Source organism: Leiobunum rupestre, chromosome 7 (genome assembly GCF_980474605.1).
Source record: "Leiobunum rupestre chromosome 7, qqLeiRupe1.1.hap1, whole genome shotgun sequence".
NCBI lineage: Eukaryota > Metazoa > Arthropoda > Arachnida > Opiliones > Sclerosomatidae > Leiobunum > Leiobunum rupestre.
Window position 1 is genome coordinate 6,946,241 of NC_143390.1, and position 26,096 is coordinate 6,972,336.

The 26,096-nt window shown below is 24.7% G+C and overlaps 1 protein-coding gene across 1 annotated transcript in view; it reads right to left on the bottom strand.

Annotated features, from left to right (window-relative positions):
- Window positions 1-26,096, bottom strand: part of LOC149934204 (uncharacterized) — a 371,814-nt gene that overhangs the window by 227,288 nt on the left and 118,430 nt on the right. The window lies entirely within an intron of this gene.

Consider the following 26,096-nt stretch of genomic DNA (forward strand, 5'->3'; position numbering starts at 1 on the left):
CCTTTCCGTAAAACGTTCAGCGTAAAGGTTCGTCCAATGGAATTTGTACACAAAACTTCGTTAGCGTGTTTAAAGGCTAGCTGCGTTCTCCTTGGGTTTGTTGCTCCTAGTTGGCAGACGGAGGGCTAGACTGTTGATATAGATGGATCCTATTGATACCCTAATACGTCGAGAGAAATTAATGCTTTTTACGCGTATGGTTGCCAAGCAACGTTTATATTTTATTTTTTAAACATTACTTTTTTCACAACGTGTAAATGTACATCGTAAAAAAAGTAATGGATGATAATGTATTCGCTTTTATAAATCTGAAAAGATATGAAAATTATCAATGCAGAGAAAAAACGGTCATCGTTGTTGTCGCCTAGTCTCGACTCAACGGGTGCGCATTCGAGGGTACTTTCTGTCGTTTCCTTTTTTGGCTTTATCTCTGCGGTATGACGTCATTGGTGGTCGTAATAGTGGAAGGGCAACCTCCAGGACCGTCTTATACTAGCAGCTTCAGCGTCCGTCTTTACCTCTAGCTTTAAACAATTCTTTATTGCGCGCTTTTTACCTCTCCGACGGCACATAGTCCCCTAGGAGGGGTATTACAATCACCGTGTCTGTCGGTAGGTGTGTGTATCTGTAGGTGTGTCTGTCTGTCTGGGCTGCGAACGCGTTCGCATTTTCGGAGCAAAGGGTAATCGCTGCGTAAGCAGTTTCTTAGAATTAGGGAAAAGGTTTTTCTAAAAGCGCCCTCATTTTGTCATTGGGAGTATTAAAATTTTCTTTGAGAACTGTGATTGTACGTGAAAAACCTTCGACGTTTGGGACGGACCGAGTGCTGAGGGTTACGGTAACCGTTTCAACGTCCAAATGGCAGGGTTTCCACCAAATGTCCACGGTATACGTCATAGTATCCTGTTGCAATCGCATTGGGTGGGTTTCAAAACCGACCCCTCCTGCATGATAGGCGAGTGTTCTACCACAGAACCACCGATACATTTTACAGTTCAATGAAAATTATAAGCTCAGCTTAAGCGGAAGAGTATATTAATAGTTTTTCAAGTCTGAAAATATTTTTACGTATGAAATTTTGAAGGTCAAATCTTGTTTTAGCGCAGTCAGCAGAGATAAGAGGGTTAGAGGGTGGAACCCGTGGGTGGTCCACATAGTTAGTTTTTTTTGTCTATCGGTACTTTTGAACCGTTAAGGGTCATTTATGAATACAATTTCAAGTGGTATACAACGCGCTTTTTTTTCGTTTTGCTTACTTTACTCGTAACTTCGTAATTTATTTTACTTGTTTTTTTATCGGCTTTAAATGTGTGATACATAGAGGTCGGGGACGGTTAATCATTATTCACGTTTAAATAGATTTTTTCGGAAAAAAAATGTAAACAAAGAAATTTACCGGTTAATATTTCGGAAAATGATTAAAAAACATGTATTATTCGTAAAATTTGAGCTTTTTATCGAAAAAAACGTCGTTTTTCCGATTAATTTTACAAATTTATCAAAACATTAATCGGATAATACAGGAATATAAATTACTTGATCAAAACATTTTTCGAATAATTTTGAGAGCTTTATCTATTGAATAAAAGTTAATCATCCTCAACCTCTAGTGATACATTTTTACATACATGTGGTTACGTTGGTTTTATTTTTTGAGATATGCGCTGTAGTTTAGCCTTCACTATTCAGTTTAGGTTTTTTTGTGTGCGTTATAAACCGGGAATTGTTAATGGTAGGGTGTTTTTGGTTTTTTCTATTACATGTTTCATTACCTTGGGTATATGGATTGACATTTTCTGGATTTCTAAGTATTTGAATTACCTTGTTGTTTGTTTGGGTTATTATTATATATTTTTATTGCATATTTCTGTTATTACAATGTTTATTACTGTGGGTATTTAGATTGACTTTTTCTTGATTCCTAAGTATTTTAATTAACTTGTTACTTAATTAAGTTATTATTATATATTTTTCTATTGGTTATTTTTCTTGTTTGTTGATAATGTGGGGGATAATTCATATCTACGATATTTTATTTGCATTGATTTTTATCGGCTTCGTTGGGTTGTCGTCACGAGCCCACGCAGTTTTTATTAGTGCTTTCACTTATAGTTTTGGTTTTCGCTTTAGCTTTTGTTTTTCCATATAAATTTGATTGTTTAAGACCTATAATACAATGGGTACGTATATTTTACGTTTCGCGAGCGTTCTAATAATTTTAAATTGTGTATTTTCTATTCCTCATTTTGTTGCTTTGGTAAATCAATAACGTTTTGGGTCTTAAGTTGGTTTTTTGTTCTATTGATATAGGAAATTTGTTTAATGCAATAACATTTGTAATATTTATAATTAAATAAAAATTAATCTACTGGTTGGAATAGCACTGGGATAACATTTTTTGGGAGGACGCTTTTGATGGCGAAATATCATTGAGTACCGTGTCCAGTAGTTAAAACACCCAAGGACAAATTCTTCCGAGGAGAGGTATATTTTGGCAAGCTTGTTAACTTGTTAAATATTAGTATGTAAATAAAATAATGTTATAAATAAAGGCACGCTTGAAATCCTATTCACATTTTAATGTTAATTAAAAGTTAAATTTTCAAAATCATTACATTAAAGGGAGTATAAAGATTAATATTCATGGTCAATCACATTATTTAACATTTCTGCTACCATTGTAATATAAGCTTGTAATTACTGGCGCTAGTTACGTTAATAACAAGTTGGAGTGCGCGTTATCAGACGATTTTTTGTCTTAATAGAATTTAGATAATTTGGTCACTCTTTTAATGTAAATGCGTATTTCTTATCGGGTAAAGTTTAAAAGTATAGTCTTAGTCGATAATTCATAATAACGGTCAAAACGCGGCCGATCAGTTAAGTAAAATATTTTCGGCGGCGTAATAATCGGCTATTTTCGGTATGGAGATACAGGCCGGAAGACAGGCAAGGCTGCCAGATTTCGATAGACCGAAAACGGCCAACTCTCTCAAATGTTTTCGTTTTCAAAACGAAAATTTTGCGGCGTAGATATCGACTAAAACTATTGAAACAGTTACAAGTTCGGTTTTTTTAACGTTATCGTTTTGATGTTACAAAATTTACCATATTTTTCGATTATCAAAATAAATAATGATACTATATTAATTCCAAGATAAAAGCAGAGTAAATTCGTGGAATCGTGAACGTTTATAAGATTGGTTTTTTCATAATAAGGTGGAATTCCATTTTTAAGTTTCCTAATGAACTTTTGGTCTGAATGCCATTTGTTTGAGAGTCCTGAACAAATGATGTGAAGTAGACTATTAAAAGAGAGGCAAATTAATAATTAAAAACATATTAGGATAAAATCAATTGACTATTTTTTCATCATACTATGAATTAAGACAAAATCTAATTCATAAAAAAATGTTCAGTTTTTAAACAAATCATTGTATAGTACAGTGGAATAACGTTTGCAAAATTTGCGTATAGGATTTTGAATCTCAAAGAGATTTCAGAAATCGCAATTTTGCGTTTATTTCTGGTTATTAAGTACAGCTCGGGAAAACGGATAAATTAACCGCCAAAATTTCAATTAATCATAAATAATACGATTAACTGTTTATTTATGGATATTATTAATGACTATTATATGATTTAATATGCAACAAAGAAGTTTTTATTCGGTTAATTTTCGGATATGGATATAAAAGAAATGAACGGAAAATTTCCTATCCGAACACCGAGCCCTATTATAAAGGCTGATTTCGAGTTTTTGCAGGTGATTTTGGCCGTTTTTCGGGATTTTCAAGTGGATTTCAAGATTTCTGAAATCATTTTTCTCTATAATGTATGAGATTTTTAAGAATGTTCTAGCCCTCAGTTAAATCACTGATTCTGTAATAACAAAAGAAAAGGTAAGTAGTGTTTGTAAAAGACTTGGCCTCTTTCACTTGCAATTTATAGAGGGGTATAACCACTCTATTTACTAACTAACTGATAGTCTCATTTAGATTATAAGGACACCTTAAAGTATAACGACTTTTCTTTCGAAAATAATAATTAGAACAATTTTAACGTTTCTTTTTCCATCTGCAATTCGGGATATTCGTGGTTAAAATGTATAACATGTAAGCTTACAGAAAGTTACGACCGAGAGCCACCTATAATTAGGCACACCAAAATCAACGCGCACGATATATTATTTGTTTTATTAATTTTTAATATAAATCACATCAGCTGGAAAATTGAGTTATTAAATAATGCGACTGGCATTCGTTCGTTTCGGGTGAGAAACCTAACTTCATTTAAAGCAAGATGCGGCTCTATCAAATAAAGTTAAAAAGAACCTAAGAAAATACTCCTGAAAAGTGATTTTAGGTGGCAGCACCTTCCAGCAACCTTGGGTTAATAATAGTTTTACCTCGATATACCATTTCGACCATTTTCTGACCACAATTGACTTTTGCGTTGAAACTCCCGTAACCAAGTTCAGGAAACTCGTGCTTGTAATACTAGGCCTAAAAACGAGACTTTGAGCAGAACCCGTTACTAACGGAAACGGATTTCAAACGACTTCCGTCGAAAGTACATCATCGCGATATCATCCACCCCCCCCCCCCGCCACCGCAAATGCGCATTGGCAGACGCGGCGAAATGCACGAGTTAATGTAGAGTGATATATCTAGGTAACACTATTATTAATCAAAGCAGCAACAATGAGTGAAAAGCGATTGTGCATCTGCCAGAAAATTGTTTTGGGGTAAGATAATTAGATAAACTTTACTTTACTAAGTGGACTTAAATCTATATTATATTTCTTATATCAGTGTGTCAGAATTTATAGCCCGGTGTACCTAGTCACAGAGACCATACCACCGGAGGTCTTTCATCATAGTGCCCTACGCCAGCGTCCACAATCCCGGACAGGTGACAAATCCACCATGGGTACCAGAACCCTACTACGGATGGTCGCACCTTAGACGCAAGCCACTCAACCCAGCAGAAGGTGCAGCAATGGGTGGACCAATCCCCACTTCGCACACAGCAGTGGGATTAAGAGTGGATGCTGTAGTAACTCCAGCCGACACCCTACCTACGTAGTCATACCCTTTGGAGAGAGCTCCTACAGGGAAACGACGGTCACACAGCGGTCCACATAACCCGGCACAGCTGGCACCAGAGATCCCGGTGTGGCTCCAAAAGGCCAGGAAACAGGACCACTGCACCTCATACGGAGATCCGCCGCCCCACAGCAGGCAACCCAATCCGCCGAGGCGGCCAGTTTGTACGGACCCTCTCCCGTTAGCCTGAGCCGAAGCTCAGTTTCCAGCCCAAACCTGACCGAGGTCAGTGGTGGAGATAGGACCATTTGATCAGAGCTAACATCTCCCAGTGCCCCACCGCCCTTATGGGTTACAAGAGCCGGACCCCGACTCCCCGGTAAAGCCACCAGTTATTGCACGCTCTAACCCATTTAGGGCCTATTTCTTATATCAAAGATATGTTCATAAAGCACTAAAATTTCTGTTAACAAGAAAATTAAAAAGAGCCAATCATCTGCCAGATCAGTTATTTGACCCGTCTCTTCAGTAGAATTTATAGGGTGAACAACTTGTTTCCCTCTACATGTAGACGGAGCCACGTGTTGCTATATTAAAAGTTCAACGATTTAAAAATTTTATGGATAAGAAACTGTACGCAGTCATACTAACCACTTATTAAATAGAGATTGGCATTTAAATTGTCTTCTGTACACTATATAACTGTTATCGGGAAACAGAGCATCCTTGGCCAGGTGAAAACGGTGAAGGGCGAAATTGTTCCGAATTATTTCCGATTTGATAAATTCTCTTCCTCCAATCAGCGCCAGCTTTTCGTCGAGAACTCTGGTAAGTCCCTCCTTGTAATCCTTGACTCCAACGTAGCCGCGCATTGCCATGTCTTGGCTCAGAATTTTGATGTACGGATTTATTGAAACCTAAACGAATAAATGAAACCAATGAAACTAGAATTCTTAGTGGGAATGTGCTGAGATAATTTGAACGCGTTTGCCAATCCATCTCGCGACGTGCTTTTATGTTTCACCTCTTAAGGGTCAAGCAAATCGATTCGCAATCTCATTGGTTCCCTAAAGGGGTTTCCAAACCGATTATCGTGTAAAGTGGTGTAAAATAACACCATCTTGTAACAGGGCGGAAATAGGGAATATTTTACGAATTCTGGATTCTATGATATCTGAGGTATATATAATTGAAAATACCAATAATAGGGAAAGTTTGCAAAAACCTTGCGCAAAATAGTATATTTTTGCAAACTATGATATCTGAAGTAAATAGAATTGAAATTATCAATATCTGATAAAATTTTGCAAAAATCTTTCGCAAATTAGTATTTGATTTTTAAACTATTGGCTATTTCTGAAAATATCAAAACTTGCGCAAAGTTTGCAAAAAGAGTCTTCTTGTGAAAATTAGTATGTCCCTTTGAAAAGTATAATTTTCGTGTGGATAACGTTTGTATTTTTAATTTTGGTTTTTCTCAATAGTGACCTCGATGGTGATGTGTCGTCAGGTAAGGCACAAAAATGTTGGTCTTATTGGAAAATTGAAGTTTCTGATGACCTTTCTCTAGGAACAATTTAATTTTCAAGAAAAATTCGAAAAGCGGTTCGGAATAATTACGATACCCTGAGTGGCATTTGAATCTGTTTGATTGTATAACTATCTTGATAAATAAATGAATGTGAGATGGAAATTACTTTTACTTTTACCACGTAAGAACTGTCTCTAATCGTCTCCACAAGATATCCATTGGTCGTCACGGCCTCAGAAATATCTTTGACGGAATCCAAAGGCACTGTTTTGGGTTTGAAACTAACTGTAGAGGTCAGATGGCAACTATAAATCACTGACAACATTAATTTTCCCCAGATGAATAAAATCAAAAGACTCTTCAATTTCAATCGTATGTAAATAGATAAAGTAGAGAATGAATTATCTGAAAGTGAAACAAGAATTAAAATACTTTAAGTACAAAGGAAATACATCTCGTTTCGGAGTGTCTTCACGAGACAATCAGATATCAGATTTGTATCCCGGTGTACCGCAAACAGAGTGCACACCACCGGAGGTCCTCATCACATTGCCCTACGCCAGCGTCCACAGCCCGGACAGGTGACAGAATGGCCAAGGCAGCGAGAGAACCCTACCGCTCAACCCAGCAGAAGGTGCAACAATGGGGCGACCAACCCCTCACTTCGCACACAGCAGTGGGAATAAGAGCGTATGCTATAGCAACTAGAGCCGACCCCCTACCTACGTAGGTAGGGAGCCACACCCTTCAGAAAGAGTTCCTAAAGGGGACCGACGGGCACACAGCGGCCCACGTAACCCGGCAAAGCTGGAACCGGACACCCGGTGTTGCCCCAAAAGGCCGGGAAACACTGGACCACTGCGCCTCATACGGAGACCCGCCGCCCCACAGCAGGCTACCTAATCCTCCGAGGCGGCCAGTTTGCCTGGATCCTCTCCGTTAGCCTGAGTCGAAACCCAGTTTCCAGCCCAAACCTGACCGAAGTCGGAGGTGGAGATAGGACCATTTGATCAGAGCTAACATTTCCCAGTGCGCCACCGCCCTTAAGGGTTACAAGAGCCGGACCCCGACTCCCCGGTAAAGCCACCAGTTATTGCACACTCTGACCCCTTAAACAATCAGGTGCTGAATTAATGGAATTTAAAGTCGCTAGATGACTTGGGGGTAGGCTGGTGCCTTGCCTCATGTTTTATACTACCTTTAGTCATTGCCCAACAAATAGGGTTTCACGTGTTTGAACATTGACACAATGGCGACTTAGACACCTTCTCGCTTTATACCTTTTTCCAATTAAAATTTGAACGCATTTAACACACAATAAGCTAAGAATTGTTATCGCTAATAATATGAATTAAGATAAGTCGGACTAAAGCCTTGGCTAAATCATCTTTAGCTTCTTAGTGTCACCTCGACACGCGCTATAATCAAATTATGACGAATTGCATTTTCAGACATCTTCGAAGATGAAAACTGCGAATCCCGCGAGCTCCTGATGACAGGACAAAAATTTAATTAATATAATATAATATAATATAATATATAATTAATTATAACATAACTGGATAATAAGTATGACACTTCCTATTCACCCAATGCAAATTTTTTATGATAATTGTTTCGCCAATGTCAACTCTCCGCGAACTGCTCCTAGTATTTGGAGGATGCTCGGAAAATCGTCGACGGTCCGCCGCCAGCCTTTTCGACGGACCAGCCAAGGCCTATTGAAAATTGAAATGCTTCCAAAAGTGTAAATAACGCGTACGTTCGGAAAATAATGATGAATTATTGAATAGGAAGATAAAAATAACTATTATAAACACTGACTGCATTTCAGAAGTTAGATTTGTTTTCGAATTTCAAACCTAAACGCGTATCCGCTCGTATTTCTCGCCATCAAACTAACCAAATATTTTGCCAACGGAAAGAGTAGGAAGGGACGAAATTACTGTTCGGAAACTTCCTATTTCGCAATCACTCCACTTTTGATTATAATGTTAACCTTTTTTTCTCAGTCATAATTTAGTAAAACAAATCTTACCATTGTTTGATAAAGATGATAAAAATATCGATAAGGTTTTAGACATTGAAATCTTTGTTGCGTAAGCTGATAGTATTAAAATAACAATAATACAGCATAGAAAGCATATGATGAAAAACCAAATCTAAAATAAAATGGAAAAGTTAAACAACAATATTTATGTTGCTTAATCTTAAACTGATTTTTTTAATACAATTTAAATTATTTAATATTAAAATTTCCTGAATTTAGACTAAAATTACATTTTGAAAATAAGATTGACCTTCGTTACAGTTAATATTTGAGAAGCATACGTCATTAGTTTTGGAGCCTCGAAGCTACTCAACCGCAATCAGATTTAAATTAATAACAGACTAGGTTTCGTTACTCTATTTCCAAAACCATGTAACTCAGAAAATTCGGTTTGTCTAAAAAATTATTTAAATTAACGTGTTAACGTTTCACTACCTCATTTCCAAAACCATGTAACCAGGATAAAATTCCTCTTGGTTATTAGGTTAATGTACAAGATAATTTAAAATTTGTTCAAAATTAAATTTAATATTTAAAATATAGTTAATACATCGGGGGGATTGTGTGTACTTAAATGTTCGCGACATCTTGTTTATTTTGGGTTTATCATCTTTGCAAAGACCTTTTCGGTAATAAGAAACTTTTTCTTTACGCTTTTGGAATTTAAATGAATTTTAGAATTAATTCGAAAAGCACAATATTACACAAACATGTCTTAATAAAAGTATCGGTTCCCAAATTCCGTGTCCAGCGAAATGCCGGTTCCTTGGTCTAGATTTCAGATTGGGGCACAAGTCACTATGCTTGATGATGTCAAAATTTATTCGGGATTAAGTTATTACAATCATAAATTAATATTTTATCACTATTAAATAATTTTAATTACGTTGTAACAATTTCAATACATATTTCATTCAATTAATCACGAATTAATTTAACTAATCACGATTTAATAAATTAAATCTCGATTTAATTATATAAATCTCGACTTAATGATATAAATCTCGATTTAATGATATAAATCCAGTTTTAATTATATAAATCTCGATTTAATGATATAAATCCCGTTTTAATTATATAAATCTCGATTTAATGATATAAATCTCGTTTTAATGATATAAATCTCGATTTAATTATTTAATCTCGTTTTAATTATATAAATCTCGTTTTAATAATATAAATCTCGATTTAATGTTATAAATCTCGTTTTAATGATATAAATCTCGTTTTAATTATATAAATCTCGTTTTAATTATATAAATATCGTTTTAATTATATAAATCACGTTTTAATGATATAAATCTCGTTTTAATTATATCAATCTCGTTTTAATGATAAAATCTCGTTTTAATTATATAAATCTCGTTTTAATGATATAAATCTCGATTTAATGTTATAAATCTCGATTAAATTATATAAATTTCGTTTTAATTATATAAATCTCGTTTTAATTATATAAATCTCGTTTTAATGATATAAATCTCGATTTAATTATATAAATCTCGTTTTATTTATATAAATCTCGTTTTAATTATATAAATCTCGTTTTAATGATATAAATCTCGATTTAAAGAAATAAATCTCGTTTTAATTATATAAATCTCGTTTTAATAATATAAATCTCGATATAATGATATAAATCTCGATTTAATTATATAAATCTCGTTTTAATTATATAAATCTCGTTTTAATGATATAAATCTCGATTTAATGATATAAATCTCGATTTAATTATATAAATCTCTTTTTAAATATATAAATATCGTTTTAATGATGTAAATATCGTTTTAATGATATAAATCTCGATTTAATTATATAAATCTGGTTTTAATTATATAAATCTCGTTTTAATGTTATAAATATCGTTTTAATTATATAAATATCGTTTTAATTATATAAATCTCGATTTAATGTTATAAATCTCGTTTTAATGATATAAATCTCGATTAAATGTTATAAATCTCGTTTTAATTATATAAATCTCGTTTTAATTATATAAATCTCGTTTTATTTATATAAATCTCGTTTTAATGATATAAATCTCGAATTAATTATATAAATCTCGTTTTAATTATATAAATCACGTTTTAATGATATAAATCTCGATTTAATTATATAAATATCGTTTTAATTATATAAATATCGTTTTAATTATATAAATCTCGTTTTGATTATATAAATCTCGATTAAATGTTATAAATCTCGTTTTAATTATATAAATCTCGTTTTAATGATATAAATCTTGTTTTAATGATATAAATCTCGATTTAATGTTATAAATCTCGTTTTAATGATATAAATCTCGATTAAATGTTATAAATCTCGTTTTAATTATATAAATCTCGTTTTAATTATATAAATCTCGTTTTATTTATATAAATCTCGTTTTAATGATATAAATCTCGAATTAATTATATAAATCTCGTTTTAATTATATAAATCACGTTTTAATGATATAAATCTCGATTTAATTATATAAATATCGTTTTAATTATATAAATATCGTTTTAATTATATAAATCTCGTTTTAATGATATAAATCTCGATTAAATGTTATAAATCTCGTTTTAATTATATAAATCTCGTTTTAATGATATAAATCTTGTTTTAATGATATAAATCTCGTTTTAATGATATAAATCTCGTTTTAATGATATAAATCTCGATTTAATGATATAAATCTCGATTTAATTATATAAATCTCGTTTTAATTATATAAATCTCGTTTTAACGTATAAATCTCGATTTAATGATATAAATCTCGTTTTAATGATATAAATCTCGTTTTAATGATATAAATCTCGTTTTAATGATATAAATCTCGATTTAATTATATAAATCTCGACTTAATTATAAAAATCTCGTTTTAATTATATAAATCACGTTTTAATTATATAAATCTCGTTTTAATTATATAAATCTCGTTTTAATGATAAAATCTCGTTTTAATTATATAAATCTCGTTTTAATTATATAAATCTCGTTTTAATGATAGAAATCTCGATTTAATGTTATAAATCTCGATTAAATGATATAAATTTCGTTTTAATTATATAAATCTCGTTTTAATTATATAAATCTCGTCTTAATGATATAAATCTCGTTTTAGTTATATAAATCTCGTTTTATTGATATAAATCTCGATTTAATTACATAAATCTCGTTTTATTTATATAAATCTCGTTTTACTTATATAAATCTCGTTTTAATGATATAAATCTCGATTTAAAGAAATAAATCTCGTTTTAATTATATAAATCTCGTTTTAATAATATAAATCTCGATATAATGATATAAATCTCGATTTAATTATATAAATCTCGTTTTAATTATATAAATCTCGTTTTAATGATATAAATCTCGATTTAATGATATAAATCTCGATTTAATTATATAAATCTCGTTTTAATTATATAAATCTCGTTTTAATGTTATAAATATCGTTTTAATTATATAAATATCGTTTTAATGATATAAATCTCGATTTAATTATATAAATCTGGTTTTAATTATATAAATCTCGTTTTAATGTTATAAATATCGTTTTAATTATATAAATATCGTTTTAATTATATAAATCTCGATTTAATGTTATAAATCTCGTTTTAATGATATAAATCTCGATTAAATGTTATAAATCTCGTTTTAATTATATAAATCTCGTTTTAATTATATAAATCTCGTTTTAATTATATAAATCTCGTTTTAATGATATAAATCTCGTTTTAGTTATATAAATCTCGTTTTAATGATATAAATCTCGATTTAATTATATAAATCTCGTTTTAATTATATAAATCACGTTTTAATGATATAAATCTCGATTTAATTATATAAATATCGTTTTAATGATATAAATATCGTTTTAATTATATAAATCTCGTTTTAATGATATAAATCTCGATTAAATGTTATAAATCTCATTTTAATTATATAAATCTCGTTTTAATGATATAAATCTTGTTTTAATGATATAAATCTCGATTTAATTATATAAATCTCGTTTTAATTATATAAATCACGTTTTAATGATATACATCTCGATTTAATTATATAAATCTCGACTTAATGATATAAATCTCGATTTAATGATATAAATCCCGTTTTAATGATATAAATCACGATTTAATGATATAAATCTCGTTTTAATAATATAAATCTCGATATAATGATATAAATCTCGATTTAATTATACAAATCTAGTTTTAATTATATAAATCTCGTTTTAATGTTATAAATATCGTTTTAATTATATAAATATCGTTTTAATTATATAAATCTCGATTTAATGTTATAAATCTCGTTTTAATGATATAAATCTCGATTAAATGTTATAAATCTCGTTTTAATTATATAAATCTCGTTTTAATGTTATAAATATCGTTTTAATTATATAAATATCGTTTTAATTATATAAATCTCGATTTAATGTTATAAATCTCGTTTTAATGATTTAAATCTCGATTTAAAGAAATAAATTTCGTTTTAATTATATAAATCTCGATTTAATTAAATAAATCTCGTTTTAATGATATAAATCTCGTTTTAATGATATAAATCTCGTTTTAGTTATATAAATCTCGTTTTAATGATATAAATCTCGATTTAATTATATAAATCTCGTTTTAATTATATAAATCACGTTTTAATGATATAAATCTCGATTTAATTATATAAATATCGTTTTAATGATATAAATATCGTTTTAATTATATAAATCTCGTTTTAATGATATAAATCTCGATTAAATGTTATAAATCTCATTTTAATTATATAAATCTCGTTTTAATGATATAAATCTTGTTTTAATGATATAAATCTCGATTTAATTATATAAATCTCGTTTTAATTATATAAATCACGTTTTAATGATATACATCTCGATTTAATTATATAAATCTCGACTTAATGATATAAATCTCGATTTAATGATATAAATCCCGTTTTAATGATATAAATCACGATTTAATGATATAAATCTCGTTTTAATAATATAAATCTCGATATAATGATATAAATCTCGATTTAATTATACAAATCTAGTTTTAATTATATAAATCTCGTTTTAATGTTATAAATATCGTTTTAATTATATAAATATCGTTTTAATTATATAAATCTCGATTTAATGTTATAAATCTCGTTTTAATGATATAAATCTCGATTAAATGTTATAAATCTCGTTTTAATTATATAAATCTCGTTTTAATGTTATAAATATCGTTTTAATTATATAAATATCGTTTTAATTATATAAATCTCGATTTAATGTTATAAATCTCGTTTTAATGATTTAAATCTCGATTTAAAGAAATAAATTTCGTTTTAATTATATAAATCTCGATTTAATTAAATAAATCTCGTTTTAATGATATAAATCTCGTTTTAATGATATAAATCTCGATTTAATTATATAAATCTCGTTTAAATTATATAAATAACGTTTTAATTATTTAAATCTCGATTTAATTATATAAATCTCGACTTAATGATATAAATCTCGATTTAATGATATAAATCCCGTTTTAATGATATAAATCTCGTTTTAATAATATAAATCTCGATATAATGATATAAATCTCGATTTAATTATATAAATCTCGATTTAATAATATAAATCTCGATATAATGATATAAATCTCGATTTAATAATATAAATCTCGATATAATGATATAACTCTCGATTTAATTATATAAATCTCGTTTTAATTAAATAAATCTCGTTTTAATGATATAAATCTCGTTTAAATTATATAAACCTCGACTTAATGATATAAAACTATATTTAATGATATAAATCCCGTTTTAATGATATAAATCACGATTTAATGATATAAATCCCGTTTTAATGATATAAATCACGATTTAATGATATAAATCTCGTTTTAATAATATAAATCTCGATATAATGATATAAATCTCGATTTAATTATATAAATCTCGATTTAATAATATAAATCTCGATATAATGATATAAATCTCGATTTAATTATATAAATCTCGTTTTAATTAAATAAATCTCGTTTTAATGATATAAATCTCGTTTAAATTATATAAACCTCGACTTGATGATATAAATCTCGATTTAATGATATAAATCCCGTTTTAATGATATAAATCTCGTTTTAATTATATAAATCTCGTTTTAATGTTATAAATATCGTTTTAATTATATAAATATCGTTTTAATTATATAAATCTCGATTTAATGTTATAAATCTCGTTTTAATGATATAAATCTCGATTTAAAGAAATAAATTTCGTTTTAATTATATAAATCTCGATTTAATTAAATAAATCTCGTTTTAATGATATAAATCTCGTTTTAATGATATAAATCTCGATTTAATTATATAAATCTCGTTTTAATTATATAAATAACGTTTTAATTATATAAATCTCGATTTAATTATATAAATCTCGACTTAATGATATAAATCTCGATTTAATGATATAAATCCCGTTTTAATGATATAAATCTCGTTTTAATAATATAAATCTCGATATAATGATATAAATCTCGATTTAATTATATAAATCTCGATTTAATAATATAAATCTCGATATAATGATATAAATCTCGATTTAATAATATAAATCTCGATATAATGATATAAATCTCGATTTAATTATATAAATCTCGTTTTAATTAAATAAATCTCGTTTTAATGATATAAATCTCGTTTAAATTATATAAACCTCGACTTAATGATATAAAACTATATTTAATGATATAAATCCCGTTTTAATGATATAAATCACGATTTAATGATATAAATCACGTTTTAATAATATAAATCTCGATATAATGATATAAATCTCGATTTAATTATGTAAATCTCGATTTAATAATATAAATCTCGATATAATGATATAAATCTCGATTTAATTATATAAATCTCGTTTTAATTAAATAAATCTCGTTTTAATGATATAAATCTCGTTTAAATTATATAAACCTCGACTTAATGATATAAATCTCGATTTAATGATATAAATCCCGTTTTAATGATATAAATCACGATTTAATGATATAAATCTCGTTTTAATAATATAAATCTCGATATAATGATATAAATGTCGATTTAATTATATAAATCTCGTTTTAATTATATAAATCTCGTTTTAACGTATAAATCTCGATTTAATGATATAAATCTCGATTTAATGATATAAATCTCGTTTTAATGATATAAATCTCGTTTTAATGATATAAATCTCGTTTTATTTATATAAATCTCGTTTTATTTATATAAATCTCGTTTTATTTATATAAATCTCGTTTTAATGATATAAATCTCGATTTAATTATATAAATCTCGTTTAAATTATATAAATAACGTTTTAATTATTTAAATCTCGATTTAATTATATAAATCTCGACTTAATGATATAAATCTCGATTTAATGATATAAATCCCGTTTTAATGATATAAATCTCGATTTAATTATATAAATCTCGATTTAATAATATAAATCTCGATATAATGATATAAATCTCGATTTAATAATATAAATCTCGATATAATGATATAACTCTCGATTTAATTATATAAATCTCGTTTTAATTAAATAAATCTCGTTTTAATGATATAAATCTCGTTTAAATTATATAAACCTCGACTTAATGATATAAAACTATATTTAATGATATAAATCCCGTTTTAATGATATAAATCACGATTTAATGATATAAATCCCGTTTTAATGATATAAATCACGATTTAATGATATAAATCTCGTTTTAATAATATAAATCTCGATATAATGATATAAATCTCGTTTTAATAATATAAATCTCGATATAATGATATAAATCTCGATTTAATAATATAAATCTCGATATAATGATATAAATCTCGATTTAATTATATAAATCTCGTTTTAATTAAATAAATCTCGTTTTAATGATATAAATCTCGTTTAAATTATATAAACCTCGACTTAATGATATAAATCTCGATTTAATGATATAAATCCCGTTTTAATGATATAAATCTCGTTTTAATTATATAAATCTCGTTTTAATGTTATAAATATCGTTTTAATTATATAAATATCGTTTTAATTATATAAATCTCGATTTAATGTTATAAATCTCGTTTTAATGATATAAATCTCGATTTAAAGAAATAAATTTCGTTTTAATTATATAAATCTCGATTTAATTAAATAAATCTCGTTTTAATGATATAAATCTCGTTTTAATGATATAAATCTCGATTTAATTATATAAATCTCGTTTTAATTATATAAATAACGTTTTAATTATATAAATCTCGATTTAATTATATAAATCTCGACTTAATGATATAAATCTCGATTTAATGATATAAATCCCGTTTTAATGATATAAATCTCGTTTTAATAATATAAATCTCGATATAATGATATAAATCTCGATTTAATTATATAAATCTCGATTTAATAATATAAATCTCGATATAATGATATAAATCTCGATTTAATAATATAAATCTCGATATAATGATATAAATCTCGATTTAATTATATAAATCTCGTTTTAATTAAATAAATCTCGTTTTAATGATATAAATCTCGTTTAAATTATATAAACCTCGACTTAATGATATAAAACTATATTTAATGATATAAATCCCGTTTTAATGATATAAATCACGATTTAATGATATAAATCACGTTTTAATAATATAAATCTCGATATAATGATATAAATCTCGATTTAATTATGTAAATCTCGATTTAATAATATAAATCTCGATATAATGATATAAATCTCGATTTAATTATATAAATCTCGTTTTAATTAAATAAATCTCGTTTTAATGATATAAATCTCGTTTAAATTATATAAACCTCGACTTAATGATATAAATCTCGATTTAATGATATAAATCCCGTTTTAATGATATAAATCACGATTTAATGATATAAATCTCGTTTTAATAATATAAATCTCGATATAATGATATAAATGTCGATTTAATTATATAAATCTCGTTTTAATTATATAAATCTCGTTTTAACGTATAAATCTCGATTTAATGATATAAATCTCGTTTTAATGATATAAATCTCGTTTTAATGATATAAATCTCGTTTTATTTATATAAATCTCGTTTAATTTATATAAATCTCGTTTTATTTATATAAATCTCGTTTTAATGATATAAATCTCGTTTTAATTATATAAATCTCGTTTTAATGATAGAAATCTCGATTTAATGCTATAAATCTCGATTAAATGATATAAATTTCGTTTTAATTATATAAATCTCGTTTTAATTATATAAATGTCGTTTTAATGATATAAATCTCGATTAAATGTTATAAATCTCGTTTTAATTATATAAATCTCGTTTTAATTATATAAATCTCGTTTTAATTATATAAATCTTGTTTTAATGATATAAATCTCGTTTTAGTTATATAAATATCGTTTTTATGATATAAATCTCGTTTTTATGATATAAATCTCGATTTAATTATATAAATCTCATTTTAATTATATAAATCACGTTTTAATGATATAAATCTCGATTTAATTATATAAATCTCGTTTTAATGATATAAATCTCGTTTAAATTATATAAATCTCGATTTAATTATATAAATCTCGATTTAATGTTATAAATCTCGATTTAATGATATAAATCTCGTTTTAATAATATAAATCTCGATATAATGATATAAATCTAGATTTAATTATATGAATCTCGATTTAATTATATAAATCTCGATTTAATTATATAAATCTCGTTTTAATTAAATAAATCTCGTTTTAATGATATAAATCTCGTTTAAATTATATAAACCTCGACTTAATGATATAAATCTCGATTTAATGATATAAATCCCGTTTTAATGATGTAAATCACGATTTAATGATATAAATCTCTTTTTAATAATATAAATCTCGATATAATGATATAAATCTCGATTTAATTATATAAATCTCGTTTTAATTATATAAATCTCGTTTTAACGTATAAATCTCGATTTAATGATATAAATCTCGTTTTAATAATATAAATCTCGTTTTAATGATATAAATCTCGTTTTAATGATATAAATCTCGTTTTAATGATATAAATCTCGTTTTATTTATATAAATCTCGTTTTAATGATATAAATCTCGTTTTAATGTTATAAATATCGTTTTAATTATATAAATATCGTTTTAATTATATAAATCTCGATTTAATGATATAAATCTCGATTTAAAGAAATAAATCTCGTTTTAATTATATAAATCTCGTTTTAATTATATAAATTTCGTTTTAATTATATAAATCTCGTTTTAATTATATAAATCTCGTTTTAATGATATAAATCTCGTTTTAGCTATATAAATCTCGTTTTTATGATATAAATCTCGTTTTTATGATATAAATCTCGTTTTTATGATATAAATCTCGTTTTTATGATATAAATCTCGATTTAATTATATAAATCTCATTTTAATGATATAAATCTCGATTTAATTATATAAATCTCGTTTTAATGATATAAATCTCGTTTAAATTATATAAATCTCGATTTAATTATATAAATCTCGATTTAATGTTATAAATCTCGTTTTAATAATATAAATCTCGATATAATGATATAAATCTAGATTTAATTATATGAATCTCGATTTAATTATATAAATCTCGATTTAATTATATAAATCTCGTTTTAATGATATAAATCTCGATTTAATTATATAAATCTCGTTTTAATTATATAAATATCATTTTAATTATATAAATCACGTTTTAATGATATAAATCTCGTTTAAATTATATAAATCCCGTTTTAATGATATAAATCCCGTTTTAATGATATAAATCTCGTTTAAATTATATAAATCCCATTTAATGATATAAATCACGATTTAATGATATAAATCTCGTTTTAATAATATAAATCTCGATATAATGATATAAATCTCGATTTAATTATATAAATCTCGATTTAATAATATAAATCTCGATATAATGATATAAATCTCGATTTAATTATATAAATCTCGTTTTAATTAAATAAATCTCGTTTTAATGATATAAATCTCGTTTAAATTATATAAACCTCGACTTAATGATATAAATCTCGATTTAATGATATAAATCACGATTTAATGATATAAATCTCGTTTTAATAATATAAATCTCGATATAATGATATAAATCTCGATTTAATTATATAAATCTCGTTTTAATTACATAAATCTCGTTTTAACGTATAAATCTCGATTTAATGATATAAATCTCGTTTTAATGATATAAATCTCGTTTTAATGATATAAATCTCGTTTTAATGATATAAATCTCGTTTTAATGATATAAATCTCGTTTTAATGATATAAATCTCGTTTTATTTATATAAATCTCGTTTTAATGATATAAATCTCGATTTAATTATATAAATCTCGTTTTATTTATATAAATCTCGTTTTAATTATATAAATCTCGTTTTAATGATATAAATCTCGATTTAAAGAAATAAATCTCGATATAATAATATAAATCTCGATTTAATTATATAAATCTCGATTTAATAATATAAATCTCGATATAATGATATAAATCTCGATTTAATTATATAAATCTCGTTTTAATTAAATAAATCTCGTTTTAATGATATAAATCTCGTTTAAATTATATAAACCTCGACTTAATGATATAAATCTCGATTTAATGATATAAATCCCGTTTTAATGATATAAATCACGATTTTATGATATAAATCTCGTTTTAATAATATAAATCTCGATTTAATGATATAAATCTCGTTTTAATAATATAAATCTCGATATAATAATATAAATCTCGATTTAATTATATAAATCTCGATTTAATAATATAAATCTCGATATAATGATATAAATCTCGATTTAATTATATAAATCTCGTTTTAATTAAATAAATCTCGTTTTAATGATATAAATCTCGTTTAAATTATATAAACCTCGACTTAATGATATAAATCTCGATTTAATGATATAAATCCCGTTTTAATGATGTAAATCACGATTTAATGATATAAATCTCGTTTTAATAATATAAATCTCGATATAATGATATAAATCTCGATTTAATTATATAAATCTCGTTTAAATTATATAAATCTCGTTTTAACGTATAAATCTCGATTTAATGATATAAATCTCGTTTTAATGATATAAATCTCGTTTTAATGATATAAATCTCGTTTTAATGATTTAATCTCGTTTTAATGATATAAATCTCGTTTTATTTATATAAATCTCGTTTTAATGATATAAATCTCGTTTTAATGTTATAAATATAGTTTTAATTATATAAATATCGTTTTAATTATATAAATCTCGATTTAATGATATAAATCTCGATTTAAAGAAATAAATCTCGTTTTAATTATATAAATCTCGTTTTAATTATATAAATTTCGTTTTAATTATATAAATCTCGTTTTAATTATATAAATCTCGTTTTAATGATATAAATCTCGTTTTAGCTATATAAATCTCGTTTTTATGATATAAATCTCGTTTTTATGATATAAATCTCGATTTAATTATATAAATCTCATTTTAATTATATAAATCACGTTTTAATGATATAAATCTCGATTTAATTATATAAATCTCGTTTTAATGATATAAATCTCGTTTAAATTATATAAATCTCGATTTAATTATATAAATCTCGATTTAATGTTATAAATCTCGTTTTAATAATATAAATCTCGATATAATGATATAAATCTAGATTTAATTATATGAATCTCGATTTAATTATATAAATCTCGATTTAATTATATAAATCTCGTTTTAATGATATAAATCTCGATTTAATTATATAAATCTCGTTTTAATTATATAAATATCATTTTAATTATATAAATCACGTTTTAATGATATAAATCTCGTTTAAATTATATAAATCCCGTTTTAATGATATAAATCCCGTTTTAATGATATAAATCTCGTTTAAATTATATAAATCCCGTTTTAATGATATAAATCTCGATTTAATTATATAAATCTCGATTTAATAATATAAATCTCGATATAATTATATAAATCTCGATTTAATTATATAAATCTCGTTTTAATTAAATAAATCTCGTTTTAATGATATAAATCTCGTTTAAATTATATAAACCTCGACTTATTGATATAAATCTCGATTTAATGATATAAATCACGATTTAATGATATAAATCTCGTTTTAATAATATAAATCTCGATATAATGATATAAATCTCGATTTAATTATATAAATCTCGTTTTAATTACATAAATCTCGTTTTAACGTATAAATCTCGATTTAATGATATGAATCTCGTTTTAATGATATAAATCTCGTTTTAATGATATAAATCTCGTTTTAATGATATAAATCTCGTTTTAATGATATAAATCTCGTTTTATTTATATAAATCTCGATATAATGATATAAATCTCGATTTAATTATATAAATCTCGTTTTAATTAAATAAATCTCGTTTTAATGATATAAATCTCGTTTAAATTATATAAACCTCGACTTAATGATATAAATCTCGATTTAATGATATAAATCCCGTTTTAATGATATAAATCACGATTTTATGATATAAATCTCGTTTTAATAATATAAATCTCGATATAATGATATAAATCTCGATTTAATTATATAAATTTCGTTTTAATTATATAAATCTCGTTTTAACGTATAAATCTCGATTAAATCATATAAATCTCGTTTTAATGATATAAATCTCGTTTTAATGATATAAATCTCGTTTTAATGATATAAATCTCGTTTTAATGATATAAATCTCGTTTTATTTATATAAATCTCGTTTTAATGATATAAATCTCGTTTTAATGTTATAAATATCGTTTTAATTATATAAATATCGTTTAAATTATATAAATCTCGATTTAATGATATAAATCTCGATTTAAAGAAATAAATCACGTTTTAATTATATAAATCTCGTTTTAATTATATAAATTTCGTTTTAATTATATAAATCTCGTTTTAATTATATTAATCTCGTTTTAATGATATAAATCTCGTTTTAGCTATATAAATCTCGTTTTTATGATATAAATCTCGTTTTTATGATAAAAATCTCGATTTAATTATATAAATCTCATTTTAATGATATAAATCTCGTTTTAATGATATAAATCTCGATTTAATTATATTAATCTCGTTTTAATGATATAAATCTCGTTTAAATTATATAAATCTCGATTTAATTATATAAATCTCGATTTAATGTTATAAATCTCGTTTTAATGATATAAATCTCGTTTTAATGATATAAATCTCGTTTTAATGATATAAATCTCGTTTAATTTATATAAATCTCGTTTTAATGATATAAATCTCGTTTTAATGTTATAAATATCGTTTTAATTATATAAATATCGTTTTAATTATATAAATCTCGATTTAATGATATAAATCTCGATTTAAAGAAATAAATCTCGTTTTAATTATATAAATCTCGTTTTAATTATATAAATTTCGTTTTAATTATATAAATCTCGTTTTAATTATATAAATCTCGTTTTAATGATATAAATCTCGTTTTAGCTATATAAATCTCGTTTTTATGATATAAATCTCGTTTTTATGATATAAATCTCGTTTTTATGATATAAATCTCGATTTAATTATATAAATCTCGTTTTAATGATATAAATCTCGTTTAAATTATATAAATCTCGATTTAATTATATAAATCTCGATTTAATGTTATAAATCTCGTTTTAATAATATAAATCTCGATATAATGATATAAATCTCGATTTAAAGAAATAAATCTCGTTTTAATTATATAAATCTCGTTTAAATTATATAAATCTCGATTTAATTATATAAATCTCGTTTTAATGATATAAATCTCGATTTAATTATATAAATCTCGTTTTAATTATATAAATATCATTTTAATTATATAAATCACGTTTTAATGATATAAATCTCGTTTAAATTATATAAATCCCGTTTTAATGATATAAATCCCGTTTTAATGATATAAATCTCGTTTAAATTATATAAATCCCGTTTTAATGATATAAATCACGATTTAATGATATAAATCTCGTTTTAATAATATAAATCTCGATATAATGATATAAATCTCGATTTAATTATATAAATCTCGATTTAATAATATAAATCTCGATATAATGATATAAATCTCGATTTAATTATATAAATCTCGTTTTAATTAAATAAATCTCGTTTTAATGATATAAATCTCGTTTAAATTATATAAACCTCGACTTAATGATATAAATCTCGATTTAATGATATAAATCACGATTTAATGATATAAATCTCGTTTTAATAATATAAATCTCGATATAATGATATAAATCTCGATTTAATTATATAAATCTCGTTTTAATTACATAAATCTCGTTTTAACGTATAAATCTCGATTTAATGATATAAATCTCGTTTTAATGATATAAATCTCGTTTTAATGATATAAATCTCGTTTTAATGATATAAATCTCGTTTTAATGATATAAATCTCGTTTTATTTATATAAATCTCGTTTTAATGATATAAATCTCGATTTAATTATATAAATCTCGTTTTATTTATATAAATCTCGTTTTAATTATATAAATCTCGTTTTAATGATATAAATCTCGATTTAAAGAAATAAATCTCGATATAATAATATAAATCTCGATTTAATTATATAAATCTCGATTTAATAATATAAATCTCGATATAATGATATAAATCTCGATATAATGATATAAATCTCGATTTAATTATATAAATCTCGTTTTAATTATATAAATCTCGTTTTAACGTATAAATCTCGATTTAATCATATAAATCTCGTTTTAATGATATAAATCTCGTTTTAATGATATAAATCTCGTTTTAATGATATAAATCTCGTTTTAATGATATAAATCTCGTTTTATTTATATAAATCTCGTTTTAATGATATAAATCTCGTTTTAATGTTATAAATCTCGTTTTAATTATATAAATATCGTTTAAATTATATAAATATCGTTTAAATTATATAAATCTCGATTTAATGATATAAATCTCGATTTAAAGAAATAAATCTCGTTTTAATTATATAAATCTCGTTTTAATTATATAAATTTCGTTTTAATTATATAAATCTCGTTTTAATTATATTAATCTCGTTTTAATGATATAAATCTCGTTTTAGCTATATAAATCTCGTTTTTATGATATAAATCTCGTTTTTATGATATAAATCTCGATTTAATTATATAAATCTCATTTTAATGATATAAATCTCGTTTTAATGATATAAATCTCGATTTAATTATATAAATCTCGTTTTAATGATATAAATCTCGTTTAAATTATATAAATCTCGATTTAATTACATAAATCTCGATTTAATGTTATAAATCTCGTTTTAATGATATAAATCTCGTTTTAATGATATAAATCTCGTTTTAATGATATAAATCTCGTTTTATTTATATAAATCTCGTTTTAATGATATAAATCTCGTTTTAATGTTATAAATATCGTTTTAATTATATAAATATCGTTTTAATTATATAAATCTCGATTTAATGATATAAATCTCGATTTAAAGAAATAAATCTCGTTTTAATTATATAAATCTCGTTTTAATTATATAAATTTCGTTTTAATTATATAAATCTCGTTTTAATTATATAAATCTCGTTTTAATGATATAAATCTCTTTTTAGCTATATAAATCTCGTTTTTATGATATAAATCTCGTTTTTATGATATAAATCTCGATTTAATTATATAAATCTCGTTTTAATGATATAAATCTCGTTTAAATTATATAAATCTCGATTTAATTATATAAATCTCGATTTAATGTTATAAATCTCGTTTTAATAATATAAATCTCGATATAATGATATAAATCTAGATTTAATTATATGAATCTCGATTTAATTATATAAATCTCGATTTAATTATATAAATCTCGTTTTAATGATATAAATCTCGATTTAATTATATAAATCTCGTTTTAATTATATAAATATCATTTTAATTATATAAATCACGTTTTAATGATATAAATCTCGTTTAAATTATATAAATCCCGTTTTAATGATATAAATCCCGTTTTAATGATATAAATCTCGTTTAAATTATATAAATCCCGTTTTAATGATATAAATCTCGTTTTATTTATATAAATCTCGTTTTAATGATATAAATCTCGTTTTAATGTTATAAATATCGTTTTAATTATATAAATATCGTTTTAATTATATAAATCTCGATTTAATGATATAAATCTCGATTTAAAGAAATAAATCTCGTTTTAATTATATAAATCTCGTTTTAATTATATAAATTTCGTTTTAATTATATAAATCTCGTTTTAATTATATAAATCTCGTTTTAATGATATAAATCTCGTTTTAGCTATATAAATCTCGTTTTTATGATATAAATCTCGTTTTTATGATATAAATCTCGATTTAATTATATAAATCTCATTTTAATTATATAAA